Source organism: Macrotis lagotis, chromosome 1 (genome assembly GCF_037893015.1).
Source record: "Macrotis lagotis isolate mMagLag1 chromosome 1, bilby.v1.9.chrom.fasta, whole genome shotgun sequence".
In the NCBI taxonomy this organism is placed as follows: Eukaryota; Metazoa; Chordata; class Mammalia; order Peramelemorphia; family Peramelidae; genus Macrotis; species Macrotis lagotis.
Genome location: NC_133658.1, coordinates 210261175 through 210277047, shown reverse-complemented (window position 1 = coordinate 210277047; position 15873 = coordinate 210261175). Strand labels below are relative to the sequence as shown.

The 15873-nt window shown below is 35.0% G+C and overlaps 1 pseudogene; it reads right to left on the bottom strand.

Annotated features, from left to right (window-relative positions):
- Positions 1–15873, bottom strand: part of LOC141521422 (nectin-3-like) — a 64783-nt pseudogene that overhangs the window by 36712 nt on the left and 12198 nt on the right.

Here is a 15873-nt window from a genome sequence, read left to right as displayed (position 1 = left end):
TCATATTTAAATGTCAGTCAAATGAATGTTAGTAAAAAAAAACATTTATTTAGTACTCCTATGTGCCAGATACTTTTCTAAAAACTAAAACTAAAAAAAATTAGAAAAGCAATACCTTTTTTCCTTTCATGGAGTTTACATTCTAAGGCAGAAGATCACACATAAAAGTAAACTGAAAAGGTATGGAGGACAGATCCCTGATACCCAGCATGATAAAGGAGCCTAAATTCCAAGTTTGTAATGAATAAATATATATCTGGCATAGTAGATCTTTAGAAATTGAAGTATGAGGAGAAGTCATCTGAGAAGAGGGATTTAATATGCTTCTGAGGTGGGAGACCCAGTAATGAAGTGATCTTCCAGAGTCACGAATTTTGAAGGGTGAAAAATTTGTACTACAACTTGTTGAGAATTTAGTTTGGGACTTTAGATGATATTTTAAAGAAACCAGGTAAGCCAAGGGGTAAAAACAAGGAGGTAGGGAGGGGGAAAAATTTCCAGATTTGACAATAACCATTGAAAATTGGATAGTCGAGAGATAGAGTATCTTGAGTGAGGAACATCACATAGACAAGAGTCATTGAATCATACACTATGTGGAAAAGACTAAAATATAAGAAGAGTGGAAATGTAGCAGTGAGAATTTTAATAGTTGATACTGGTGGAAATAGGAAGGCCCATTCACTGAGACTATTCCAGAAATACACTTTCAGAAAAATTCTATCCTCCTCCATAGAACTATCAACAAACTCTCCACTATCACCTCTTCATATTCAGAAATTTTAAAATATGATATAGATTCAAATGTATTGTTTTCCCTTAATGTGGTATCATACTTTATCCCCCTTTGTTGTAATTAACATGGAAACATGGACACACATGAGTTTTAGGGGAAAAACATTTTTAATATTAGAGTAAAGAGTAGACAGTAATGGGAAGATGATTGAGACAGAGATACTAACTAAACTATGATTTAAAAAGTTCAGACATAAGGATATGAGGGCTTGCCATAGGGTGGTGGCTGTAATATGGGAGAGGAAATGATAGAGGGAAAATCAAGAGGTATGAGGAGTGAGAGAATGATAGTAACTTTTTTGAGGAGTCAATGATAGCCTTATAGAAATAAAAAAGAGGTGACAATAGTTTCATTTTGGATATGTTATATTTCAGATATCTCTTAGATTTCCAATTTGAGTTCTTCAAAAGGCAGGAATTAGTCTGCAGGTCAGGAGAAAGGTTAGAGATGGATAAATAAACATGAGAATCATACATTTGTAGATGAAACCTGAATCCAAGCCAGCTAATGAGATCATAAAATTAAAGATTGCAGTGGGAGATGAGAAGACACAGGACAGAATTTTAGGGAATTCCCTAGCTAGCAAGTGCTAGCAATGAAGTTACCTAGTAAAGACAAAAGAGAAAGAAAGAGCAGTCAGTCAGGGAAATGTAAACCATAAGAGAATAGACAAAGCAAGATTAGCATTTATTAATCACCTGGTTTGTTACTTTCATTTCTCTTACACTGAGGATAGAAATAAAAGGGAAAAAATTAGCTAACTTCAGTCCTGAAGTAGTTTAAAATATAATAGGTGATTACAAGACATTAAAAGAGTTAAAAACTATGTATGTGTTGTGGAGGACAATGGGTATGTATGTATGGCAAAGAATGATGTTGAAGTACATAGAGTCATAGCCAAAGATGGAATTAGAATGAAGGATTAAAACCCTGAGCCCCTTTGCAAAAAGTAAAAGTATTAGAAGGAGCTTACAAATGGAAGAAGCAGATTATAATGGCAGAATGACCCACAATAATAAGGTTTAAGACATAGAAGGAAGTTTCAGAAGTTAGATGGCAAAGTGTAGAAAGTCATAAATGCTAGAGAGAAAGAATAGAGAATCCAGAGAAGACGATCATCAACAGTATCCAATTCTTCAGGGATGGATAGGAATTGAGGGGAATACATGACAATAGATTTATTGATTAAGAAATGATTGGGCAAAGACAAGATGGTAGCATGAAGGCAGGAATTCCCAGAAACTCATTCCCTGTAAACCTCCAAAAGTTGTCAAATCATGACTCTAGATAAAATTTAAAGGGGGTAGAATACACAAAAAGACAGAGTGAAACAATTTCCCAGTCCAGGTCAACTTAAAAGTTCAGCGTGAATGGTCTGTCCCACAAGCACGGGGACTGAAAACTGCCACGATGCAGTCACAGCCCACAGCTTAGCTAGGCAGGGAGCCTGGGTCCGTAGCAGAGGGTATAGTTTCCAGAACTCTTGGCCCAGGGATCATGGGTGACAGCTGAAAAGGGTGGTGAGGGAACTCTGCCATATAAGAGTGAGTGTAGAGCAGAGTTCCAGTCTCAGAGCACCCCTGTGATGTGAACCTGCAGTGGGAATCAACAGAAACAACCACAGCATCCAGAACTCTTGAACCATAGATGGTAAGGGAATCAAGGGAAACTGAAGAAGTTTCTCAGCTCTACCTGGTGCAGGACTCACCTGTTTGCCAATACTCAGATTCAGGTTGTAGTTTGGGTTACCACACAGCCACCATAGTCGAGCAGGGTCCATGCTCACAGCTCCAGGGCAGAGGGTAAGGCCTGAACAAAAGCAAGAGAGCAGTCAAAGCCTCTCATAAAACCTTGGAGGAATTGAGGTTCCTGTGGGCTGTCCCAGAAATAAAAACCCCAAAGCCTTGGAAGCCTAGTAAATTGGTCAAAGGGTGAGGAAATAAGCAAACAACAGAAAAAGAATAATCTGACCATAAAAAATTATTGTGATCCCATGGAGGACCACAATACATACTCAGATGATGACAAAATTTAAGCTTCTTTATCCAAAATCTCAAGAGAAGTAGAAAATAGGCTCAGGATATGGATGAGCTAAAAAAAAGACTTTGAAAAGCAATTAAGGGAGGTAGAGGAAAAATTGGGAGGAGAAATGAAAATGATGCAAATAAATCATTAAAATTAAGTCAGCTGTGTGGCCTTGGGCAAGCCACTTAACTCCATTTGTCTTGTAAAAATCTTAAAAAAACCAAGTCAGCAACTTGGTGAAAGAAAAACAAAAAAATACTGAAAAAAATATTGAAAATCAATTTAGGCCAATTGGGAAAAGCAACACAAAAGGCAAATGAGGAGAAGAATGTCATAAAAAACAGAAATGGACAGCTGAAAAAGGAGATAAAAAAGCTCTCTGATGAAAATAATTCCTTCAAATACAGAATTGAGCTAAAGGAAGCTGATGACTTTGAGAGAATTCAGGAAGAAATAAACCTATTACAAAAAAAACACACCAAAAACTAGAAGAAAATGTTAAATATCTCATTGGAAAAACAAATGGCCTTGAAAATAGATCCAGAAGATATAATTTAAAAATTATTGGGCTACCTCAAAGTCATGACCAGGAAAACAACCTAGACTTAATTTTTGAAGAAATAATATAGCAAAACTGTCCTGAGATCCTAGAAGCAGAGGATAAAATAGAAATTAAGGGAATTCACTGATCATCTCCTGAAAGAGATCCAAAAAGAAAAACTTCCAGTAATATTATAGGTAAGCTCTCAAACTCCCAAGTCAAAGAGAAAATACTAAAAGCTGCCAGAGACAAGCAATTCCTGACCCTGTAGTCAGGATTTCAGGATCTGTCAGCATCTACATTAAGCATTCATAGGACTTGGAAGGCAAATGATCTTGGTTTGCAACCAATAATCAACTACTTAGCAAAGCTGAACATCCTCTTTCAGGGGAAAATATGGACTTTCAATGAAACAGGGGACTTTCAAACTTTCCTATGGAAACAACAAGAGCTGAATAAAAAAAGTTTGATTTCCAAATACAGGACAAAAGGAACCATAGAGGAAGTGGAGGAGAAGGGCTTAATGATGTTGAAGATTTTGTATTCCTGCATGGCTACAAGACACTCATAATTCATATGAAATTTCTCATTTATAAGAGCAGTTACAAGAAGCATATATAGACAAATCACAGGAAGGAGTTGAATATAATGATATATAATATTGTAAAATATGTAGTCAATGGTTGATAAAGAAAAGTACGGGGAGAAAGATAAAGGAGAAAAAGAAGGGGCTAAGATATTTCACATAAAATCAAGAAAAAGCTTTTACAATTTATTGGGACAGGGGAAGGTGAGGGAGAATGAATGGACCTTCATTCTCATCAGAAATGTCTCAGAGAGGAAATAACATACACACTTAATAGGATATAGAATGTATCTTACCCTAGAGAAAACTAAAAGTAGTTATTGAAATAATACATTGATGACCTCCAGAAAGAGATCCTAAAATGAAAACATTAAGGAATATTGTGGCCAAATTCCAGAACTATCAGATAAAAGAGAAAATTCTTTAAGCAACCTGAAAGAAACAATTCAGAAACCATGGAGCCACAGTAAGTATTACACAGGACATGGCTGCATCCACTTTAAGGGATTGAAGGGCATGGAATGAAATATTCTGAGGAGCAAGGGAACTTGGAATGCAGCCAAAAATCCACTATCCAGCAAAGCTTAACCTTCTGTTCCAGGGGAAAAGATGTAGATTTAATATACTGGGAGACTTCCAACATTTCATGATGAAAAGACCAAAAACTAAATATAATATTTGGACATCAAGCAGCAGGCTCAAGAGACACAGGAAAAGGTTTAAAAAAGGGATAAAGGAAAAAACTATTATCCAATAAGATGAACTTGGCTATATGCCCACTTCGAGAACAATTCTCATAACTCTTGAGAATTGTAACTCTATTAAAGAGAATATGCTGAGCCAGAAAAAATGGACACTCATGACTTGTCCATGAGACTGCTATCAAATAAGATGAAATTGGCTTTATCCGTACCTGGGAGAAAGACTTGAAGTCAACACTTTTAAAAAGGAAACACAAAAGATAATTGAATAAATGAAATCCTTCAAAACTAGAATTGAATAAACAGAAACCAATGAATCTCTGAGACTGCAAGATTCCATCAAACAAAACAAAAAGGCTGAAAAAATTGAAGAAAATGTAAAATATCTTTGAGGGAAAAAACAAATGACCAGGAAAATAAATCCAGGAAAGACAATCTATAAATCATGAGACAACCAGAAAGCCTAGATTAAAAAAAAAACAAACAAAAAAAAAACAACAACCTGGAAGGCATAAAGCTAGAAATGATTAAGGAAAACTGTCCAAATCTTCTCAAACAATAACACTATATAACCATTGAAAGAATCCATGGAGTCTCTCCAGAAAGAGACCTCAGGATAAAAACTCCAAGGGCCTATTTAGCAAAATTCCAGACCTCTCAATTGAAGGAGAGAATATTGCAAGTAGCAAAGAGAAAACAACTGAAATACAAAGGAAATGCAATTGATTCACATAGCACCTATCAACCTTATTGTTGAAGGCTCAGAAACCTCTAATACCATATATCTGAGCAAAGGCCCTCAGATTGAAATCAAAAATATAATACCCTGAAAAATTCATCATATGAGGTCAGGGGAAAAGATGGATCTTCAATGAAATGGAGGACTTCCAGTATTTCCTGACACAAATATCAGAACTGAAAAGAGGATTCAATCACCAAATACAGGACTCAAAAGTGCATAAAAAAGTAAAGGAAAATGGAAAGAAAATAAACAAAACAAAATATTATTGGTCAAGACCATCAAATTGTATACAACCATATAAGGGAAGATATAACACTTCTAATGTTTTACAACTTTACTTCTCTTTGGAAAAATAAAAGGTCATATAGAATTGAAGAGATTGGCATTAAAGATTATGGGCATACTTAGTTTTGCCTCGCCATTGAAAAGGAGCAAGACTATATTACTATGTTTGAGGAAAAAAAGCCCTGATGAAAAGGATGGGTATTAAATTTAAGCTTAAGTGGCTCATTACCTATTGACTCATTTTAATTCTTACAAAAGCTTAGCAATTTATCTATTGAAGGTATCATCAACTGGGTAATCTTGAGTCAGTATCTCCCATAACTTACAATCATTTATAAAGTTCTCAGTTGAGACCTTCAGAACTTTCCAGTACTTAGAGAGTTTTAAGATTCTTATAGTACGTTAGATCAGGATTTGACTTAATTGGTGTTTCACTTTACAAGGGGCTAAGTACCCAGGGTGGAGAGAGGGGGTAAAGTGTAAGAGAAAATAGGCCTGGGGTGAGGGGCACAAATAGTTCAAGAAATTATTTAGTTTGGGTTGAAACTTTGGCTCATGAAGAGGATTGGAAGGTACTTGAAAAAAGGAGTAAGGTAAAAAAGGATAATAATTATGTGATGTAAGTTGAGACCATGTTGCTTATCAAGCAATCAATCTGTGATGATTCCTCGATAACAACATGAACTCATCAAGAAATCAAATAATCAAACTGTGATTGATGATAACTGATTAATAATACTAGAAAAGGGAAAGATAAGGAAAGAAGGGACTGATAAAAAAGAAGGTCAAGGTATAAGTGAAAATAAACTGAAAGTTATATTTAAAAGAAAAATCAAATTGGAAAAGGAGTAAAATTTTTTGGTGAGGAGGAATAAGAGGAAAAGTAAGAAAAAAATTTAAGGGGAAAGATAGCATGGAGGGAAATGTAGAATTAGTCATCTTAACTGTAAATGTGAATGGGATGAACTGTCCCATAAACAGAAGAGGATAGCAGAATGGATAAAAAAAACAGAATCCTACAATATTTTGTTGACAAGAACCACATTTGAAGCAGAGACATGCACACAGGGCAAAAACTAAAAGGTTGAAATAAAAAAATATTATGACCCAACTGAATTAAATAATCAGGAGTAGCAATCCTGTTTTCAGATAAAGTAAAAGCAAAAATAAATCTCATTAAAAAATAAGGAAGTAAATAGCATCTTCAAAAAAGGCACTAACGGTAATGAAGCTATAGCATTATGAAATATGTATGCACCTATACTGGTATAATATCCAAATTCCTAGGTGAAAAGTGGAATGAGTTAGAAGAAGACTTAGCAAAACTTTAATAATCAGGGACCTCAAACTTCCTCTTTCAGAATTAGATAAATGCAACCACAAAAGAAACAAGAAGGAGGTTAAAAAGATGAATGAAACCTTAGAAAACTTGTATATGATAGACCTCTGGAGAAAACTTAATGGGTATAGAAATGAATATACCTTTTTATCAGCAGTACATGGCAGCTATACCACAATTGACCATATACAGGCCACAATAACCTTATAATCAAATTCAGAAAGGCAGACATAATGAATGCATAATTTTCAGACCATGATGCAATAAAAATTTCAGGTAATAAAGGGTCATGGGAATATGGAAACAAAGTAATTGGAAATTAAATAACTTAATTTTAAATAATGAATGGATCAAACAGCAAATAATAGAAATAAGAAATCAATATATTCATGAAAAAAGATACTCATGAGACATTATACCAAACTTTATAACATACAAAAATGTAAATAAGCTTTAAGGGAAATTTTTTTTTATCTACAAATATGTATATGAATAAACTAGAGAAAAAGGAACTCAATGAATTTAGCAACTAAAAAAGCTAGAAAAAGAACAAATTGCAGATACCCAATTAAATACCAAATAAGAAGTTCTGAAAATTAAGGAAGAGATTAATAAAATTAAAAGCAAGAAAACCATTAATCTCATAAATAAAAACTGATACTTGGTTATATGAAAAAGCCAATAAAACAGACATTTGATTAATCTGATTTTAAAAAAGGAAGAAGATAATGAAATAACCAGCATCAAAAATGAAAACAGTGAACTAAGCACCAATGAGGGGGAAATTAAAGAGAGAATTTGGAGCTACTTTGACAACCTGTATGCCAATAAATTGCATAACCTGAGTGAAATGGATGAATATTTACAAAAAATACAAATTGTCCAAATTAACAGAATTGGAAATAAATTCCATAAATAACCCCATTTCAGAAAAAAAAAATTGAAGAAACTATCAATAAACTCCCTATGCAAAAGTTTCAAGTCCAGATTGATTTACAAGTGAATTCTACCAACCATTTAAGGAACAGTTAATTGATATTCTACATAAATTATTTTAAAAAATAGGAGATCAAAGAATTCTGTCAAATCCCTTTCATGACACCAATATAGTACTGATATTTAAACCTAGAAAAACAAAAACAAAGAAAATTGTAGACCAATCAACCTATTGAATATGGACACAAAAATCTTAAATAGAATTTTAGCAATGGGATTGCTGCAAGTTATTATTAGGATAATACAACATTACCAAGTAGGATATAGACCAGGTGGGCAGGTATGGTTCAATATTAGATAACACTCAACATTATTTAACATATCAATAGCAAAACCAACAACAATGATATGATTATCTCAATAGATGCTGGAAAAGCCATTGATAAAATTCAACAAACATTCCTATGAAAACAATAGAAACTTTAGGAATAAATTGAATTTTCTTTAAAATAATAAGTAGTATCTATCTAAAATCATAAATAAATGTTATATGAAATGGGGATAAACTTGGATTATTACCCATAAAATTAGGGGTGAAACAAGGATGCCCATTATCACCATTACTATTCAATAAAGTATTAGGAATGCCAGCAGCAACAATAAGAGAAGAAAAAGAAACTGAAGGGATCAAAACTGGCAGTAAGGAAGCAAAGATTTCACTATTTGCAGATGATATGATGGTGGACCTAGAGAACCAAAGAAAGCCATCTAAAAAAACCTTCTTGAAACAATTAACAAATTCAACAAAGTAGCAGTATATAAAATAAACCTTCATAAATCATCAGCATTTCTACATATGAACAACAAATTCCAAGAGCAAGAGACAGAAAGAAAAATTCAAATTAAAGTGACTATAGACACCATTAAACACTTGAGAATATGCCTCCCAAACCAAACTCAGAAAATGGATAAACAAAATTATAAAGTGCTTCTCCCCCAAATAAAGTCAGATCTAAATAATTGGAAAAATGTCAGGTGCTCATGGCTAGGTAAAACTAATATAATAAAAATGACAACTATATCCAAATTAAATTACTTATTCAGTGCCATACCAATCAAACTGCCAAATACCTTCTTTAATGAACTAGAAAAAATAGTAAAAAAAAAATCATCCGGAGCACCAAAATGTCAAAAATAGCAAGGGAATTGATGAAAAATAATGCAAAGGAAGGTGACTTAGCTCTACCAGATCTAAAAACCAGACTATATTGTCAGTCATCAAAACTACCTGGTACTGGTTAAGAAATAGAGTAATGGAACTTTATTAGGGATTAAGATATGTTCAACAAGAAACCACAGGAAATAACTATAGCAATCTAATCTTTGACGAACCCAAATACATCAGCTTTGGGGATAAGAACTTACTATTTGACCATAATTGTTGGGAAAAGAAAATATGGCAAAAAAATAGGCATTGACCCAAAATTTATATCAAAATAAGATAAAAATGTATTCAGGATTTAGATATAGTGGGTGACATCATAAATAAAATAATTGACCAAATGATTATCTATCAGATCTATGGAAATGGGATAAATTTATTGCCAAACAAGAATTAGAGCACATTATAAAATTCGAAATGAAGGATTTTTCACTTTATTAAATTAATTTTTTTTTTTTGCATCAGTAAGGTCCATAAATTGGGGAATGGCTAAGCAAGTTATGGTAGATGAATACTGTGGAATATTTTTGTTCTATAAGAATCCATAAAGTGTTGCCTTATAGGACCTGATGATGAGTGAAGGGAGCAGGACCAAGAGAATGTATGCCTTAAGAACATTGTAAAATGATCAGCCTTGATAGAAGCAGCTTCTCTCTGTAGTTCAGAGAGGTAAGAACCATTTTATACCAGCTATGGAAACTATCATCCTAATCCAGAGGAAGAAAAACAAAAGAAAAATTAAACAACCAAAAAACAAACTCCTTCAAAATCTTATAAACACTTTATATAAAATATCCATTATGTTTCTCTTTCCTTTCATCCTAATTACTCCAACCAAAAATGACTCATTTGTAAACATATTTATCAAAAATATGTATGTACAATGCTAATCTGACTGTTCATCAGTGAGGGGAGGGCTGTGAGAAGGGAAGGTGGAAGAATATTTTTTAACAAAAATATGCATGAGCATATGGGTGAAAAATGAATAAATAAAATTTAAATGTGTATGTGGTATTCATTCAAATGACAAAGGGGGGGCCCTCTCTCCCACCATGAGAGAGGTGTGCCATTGTGTTAAGATATCAGATGACAAAAGGGTTTTTTGTTTTGTTTTTCTTTTGTTCCTCTGAATGGTGATAACATTGTCCATAGCAGGTCTCCTGGGGTTGTCCTAACTCTGTAAACAGCTGAGAGGAGCTGTAGCCATCAAGGTTTATCAATTCTCAATCTTGCAATTGTGTACAATATTCCCTTCTCTCAGCATCAGTTCCTGTAATTAATTACATGCTTCTCTAGAGTCTCAACCTTCATAGTTTCTCATAGAACAATAATATTTCATAACATTCATGTATCATAACTTTTCCATCATTCCCCAATTGATGCTTTTCCCCTCAATTTCCAATTAGCTGCCAGAGCAAAAAGACTTGTCATGAATATTTTGGAACATTTGTGAACATTTTCATATTTTATATGATTTCTTTTTTGATACAGAACTAGAATAGGTATTTCTGGATAAAAGGATAGGATCAGTTTTATTCCCAATTTTTTGTGTTCTATGGTTTATTTATTTTCATATTATTGCAATAATCTTGTGAAAGTAAGCATAAATGCCCCTCCCCCCAAAAAGATAGAGGAACCTCAAGAGAAATGAACTGAGAGGAAAATATATAATGCAGTCTGTGTACAGACTCCATCTGTTCTTTCTCTGGCATGAGTTACCTTCTTTATCATAAGTCCATCAGAGAAATTGCTTCAGTATCCCTTTCCACAAATGCTATTACTAGCTGTATTTCTCTCCATTCTATTCCTCCCCACTCCCTTTTATTCTACGCTATCTCCCTTCACCTTGTACCTTTTCAGACGTCTGTTGTATCTGATTACCTTCTCCCATCGTATTTCCTCTCTTCTATCACCTACTTTTCCCCTTCCATCCCTCATCCCACTTATCCAATCCCTTTCTTTTCATTTTTCTGTAGGGTAAGATAGCTTTCTATACCCTATTGAATGTGTAGGTTATTCCTTCACTGAATCATTTCTAATGAGAATGAACACTCAATCATTCCCTCTTGGCTTCTTCCATTCCACTCCATTGCAAAAACATTCTTAACTATTTTATGTGAAATATTTTATTCCATTCACCTTCTCCTTAACTTCTTCCCAGTACTTTCCTTTATCACTCATTGACTCTATCTTTATTATACTATTATATTCAACTCTCTCCTGTATCTTGTCTACATATGCTCCTTCTAAGTGCTTTTATAAATGAGATGGTTCATATGAGTTATCATTGTCTTCTTCCCATTCAGGAATACACACAGTTCAAAATCATTAATTTCCTTATTATTAGCCCTCCTCCTCTACCCTCTCTATGCTTCAATTGCATCCTGTACTAGGAGATCAAACATTCTGTTTGGCTCTGGTCCTTTCATCAGGAAAGTTTGAAAGTCCCCTGCTACATTGAAAATCCTTCTTTACTGCTGAAAGAGGAAGTTCAGTTTTGCTGGGTGGTTGATTTTTTTATTTTAAACCAAGCTCTTTTGTCTTCCCAGAATTTAATATTCCAAATCCCATAAACCCTTAAAAGAGATGTTGCTAAATCATATGTAATCTGACTCTAGAACCATAGTGGTTGAATCTTTTCCTTTCTGGAAGCTTGTAGTATTTTTTCTTTGACTTGGGAGTTTTGGAATTTGGCTATAATATTCCTGGGAGTTTTTTTGTTTTTTTGTTTGTTTGTTTTTTGGAGGGGGGATCTCTTTCAGGAGGTGATTGGTACATTCACTAAATTTCTATTTTACCCTCTGCATTTAAGTTCTCAGTATTATTTCTTGAAAGATGAAGCTTCCTTTCCTTGTCATGACTTTCAAGTAGCACAATAATTTTTAAATTATTTCTCCTAGATCTGGTCTCTAGGTTGGTTGTTTTTCCAATGAGATGTTTCATATGTCCTTCTAGTTTTTCTTTCTTTTGGTATTTTTTTTATTTTTTCTTGTTTTCTCGCAGTCTCTTCAGCTTCCGTTTAGCTCCATTCTGTATTTGAAGGAATTATTTTTTTCAGAGGACTTTTTAAACTCCTTTTCCAACAGGCCAATTCTGCTTTTTTACATTAAAAATATCATATTATTATTCTTTGTTTAACAAATAAATGCTTTATTTTTATATTCATGATTTTTATTGTTATTCTTCATTGCATTTTATTATATGCTATTTCATTATTACATTTATTCATTAAGCTCTGTGTTTCTGAGTTGACCTATTGGATCACCAGTGGGCAGTTCTTAATATTACTCATGGACATTGTCATTTTTCCTTTGTTAGAAGAATACCATGACATCAGAAAGGTGATCCTATGACATGCAAGTGAATTGGATTTAAGGGGAAAGGGGTGGTGGCTTGGGCAGGCACTACCCTCACTCTTTCTTCCAAAGTCATATGGGTCCATGGCCAGATACAGATCAGGATGACTTGGAAATGGCCCTAATACAGTGGGAGACGTTGACCTTTTTTTTTTTAGTTTTTGCAAGGTAATGGGGTTAAGTGGCTTGCCCAAGGCGACATGACTAGGTAATTATTAGGTGTCTGAGGCCAGATTTGAACTCAGTTACTCCTGACTCCAAAGCCAGTGCTAAGGCCAGTGCTCTATCCTCTGCACTACTTAGCCACCACCTACCTTGACCTTTTTAAGCTAAGATCGTTAAAAAGTCTCAATTTAACTAAGATCCATTCAGTGATTAAGGCTAGGTAAAAAAGAATGGAGGCAAAGAATGACATCCTTTACTTAGTCAAAAAATTAATTAATAAAATAACTAAAAGTGATTCTGGGAGTGAAAAGCCCTGAGGGTTTCTGACAGAAACAATAGCTATGTGGTAGACTTCCCACTACCATCACCACCATCTCACCACCTTTTTTTCCTTAAATGGTTCATCAGAAAATGCCTTTTGTAGAACCTCAGCTCTCAGGGTTATGTCAACTTGGCACAATTTGGTATTTTTCCTCATTCTTTTACATTCATTTCAGCAAAGTCATTCACACTGAGCCTATGCAGGTCAGTCCTCCCATGCAGAGCAAAAACATCTTCAACCACAGATAGTTTATTTGCCATGAAGCAGAGACTTTCCAGCAATACTGATAACTGTTTACAAAGATGGGGAATGGTTATAAATCCATGATCATTGTAGTCATCTCCCCAAAATTTTGGAGTCTGTTGACTAGTAGCATCCTCAGGTGCATGATATGGAAACTCTGCTTTAGGGTAACCAGTCTTTAGGGTAACATACTATAAAGCCTCCTGAGCTATACTGGGGCATTTTGTTTCCTGTCCTAACCTGTGTTATTGAGGGTAATAGAAAATATTAATGATTGCCAAGAGAGCAATAAAGTCATAGTTTTATATATGTAAAAGCTAAGATACAGAAAAGTTATTTGCCCAAGGTCATACAATTGATAAGTGATACAGTTGAAGCAAGGGTTCTCCATTTCAGCTGTGTTAAACCTATTTTTGTCCATAGTATCATGGAATCCCCACTAATCTTTTCAGTATCTAACTAGAGTTTTGTTCTATGGTAAGGAAAATATGTGCTCTTTGTTTAGGAATACCAAGGCCCAGAGTTTTGCATGGCTATCTAGAAGGAGCTCAAATTGGGATTTTATAGCCATCTTTTATTCCATAATACAAAGGTGAGACTGTGATTATTGTCTTTTCTTACAAATTCAATTTCAGAACCACTCTCCTCCAATAGCTACAAAAAATATCAATTGACCTAATTCCATTCTTCATTCATCCTTACAAAAAAATCCAGTCTTTGCACCTCTCAGCACTCTCAATTTTCAACACCATCAGTCCTACTCTAGCTAGATTATCCCTCCTTCCCAATCTCAATCTCTTTTCTATTCAGCTCTATTCTACATGATTCCCTACTCTTAAAACCCTTTCATCTTAACCTTATCTCCAGTCATGCCTTGCTAAACCCAAACTTTGATATACTGTCTCCAACTGTCTCCCTCACTCATAGTCATGTGTTGCTAAATGAATAGAGTATAGTATAGGGAAAGGACAAAGTATACTATAGAGAGATAAAAATTGATTGGGTGCTCTACCAATTTATACTATCTAATCTCAACTGGTCCTTCAGAGAATCAAGATATTTTCTTCAATTAATTCTATATCCTGCTCACCACAGACAAGTTCCAAACCTCTCATCTCGTCTTAAGGTTCCCATGGCACTCCAATTCTGCTTTTTAAGGCATTCTTCTCCACATTTGCCTTTTGGGTTGCTTTTTCCAATTGGCCCAAATTAGTTTTTGGCATGTTATTTTCTTCTGGTTTTTGGGTAATTCTTTCATGAAGCTGTTGACTTGCTTTTCATAATTTACCTGCATTACTCTCATTTCTCCCTCCCCCCAATTTTTTCCTCTATCTCCCTCACTTCCTTTTCAAAGTCATTCTGAGCTTGCCCATAGCCTGAATCCATTTTCTCTTTCTCTTGAAGATGTTGGATACAGAAACTGCAACTTTGTCATCTTTTGAGTGTTCTTTTTGATCCTCCATGAGACCAAAGTAATTTTCTATGGTCAGGTTTTTCTTTTCTGTTGTTTTGCTCATTTTCTCAGCCTCTAACGGATTTACTGCACTTCCAAGGCTTTGAGAGCTTTTGGGCTGCCCCACAGGTAAGTAAATTCTTCCATGGTCTTCTGAGAGTGTCTGACTGCTCTCCTGGTCCATTCTCTGGTGTGTGGATGATCACTCTCCATGGTGACTCTCCTCTCCCTGGAGTTGTGTGGTGAGTCCGAGCTCCAGTAGTAGGGGCTCCAGACTGCAACCTGAATCTGAGTATGGGCAAACAGCAGAGTCTTGTCCCAGAGTTAGCAGAGTGACTTCTGCAGTCTCTCTCCATCCCCTTACCCTCTGTGGGTTGAAAACTCTGGAATGTTGGGTGGCTCTGAAATTTCCTGCTCTAGGTTTCCACTGTAAGGCTGCTCTGAGGACATGCTGCCATTGCTCCATGTTCATTCTGGTGTGGCAAGTTGTCCTGGTGAGCCCTGGATGAAGTCTGCCATGGACCAAAGTGCCTGCTAGAACCAAAGTGCCCTGAAAGCTATTCCTTGAAGACTGGAGCTAGTTTGCTCCCACCCAGCTTTGCTCTGGCTTTTTCCAGCTTCTGGTTCTGATGAAGCAAACCTTTCCTGCAAATCTTCTAAGTTGTCTTGGACAGGAAAATTGTATTTCTCAGTCTTTCTGTGGGTTCTTCCCCTCTAAATTTTGGCTAGATTCATAATTTGCCAGCTTCTGGAGTTTTGGGGGGTTGAATTTCTGGGAATTTCTGCCCTCACACTGACATCTTGACTCCACCCTAGCTTAAGTGCTCTTGGGACACACTTCCATATTGCTCTCCAGAATGGCTGGTTCAGTTCACAACTCCACCAATAATGCATTAATGTCCCAATCATTTCATAACTTCTCCAACATTGATCATTTTCCCTTTTTTTGTCATCTCAGTCAATCTGAGATGTGTGCAATGGAGCATTTTTTCATGTTATTATATATAGCTTTAAAATATCATTTGACCATTTATCAATTGGGAAATGACTTGTACCCTTATGAATTTGATTCAATTCTCTATTATATTTTGGAGATGATACCTTTATCAGAACCCTTAGATGTGAGAATTGTTTCCCCGCATTCTCTTTTCCTTCTAATTT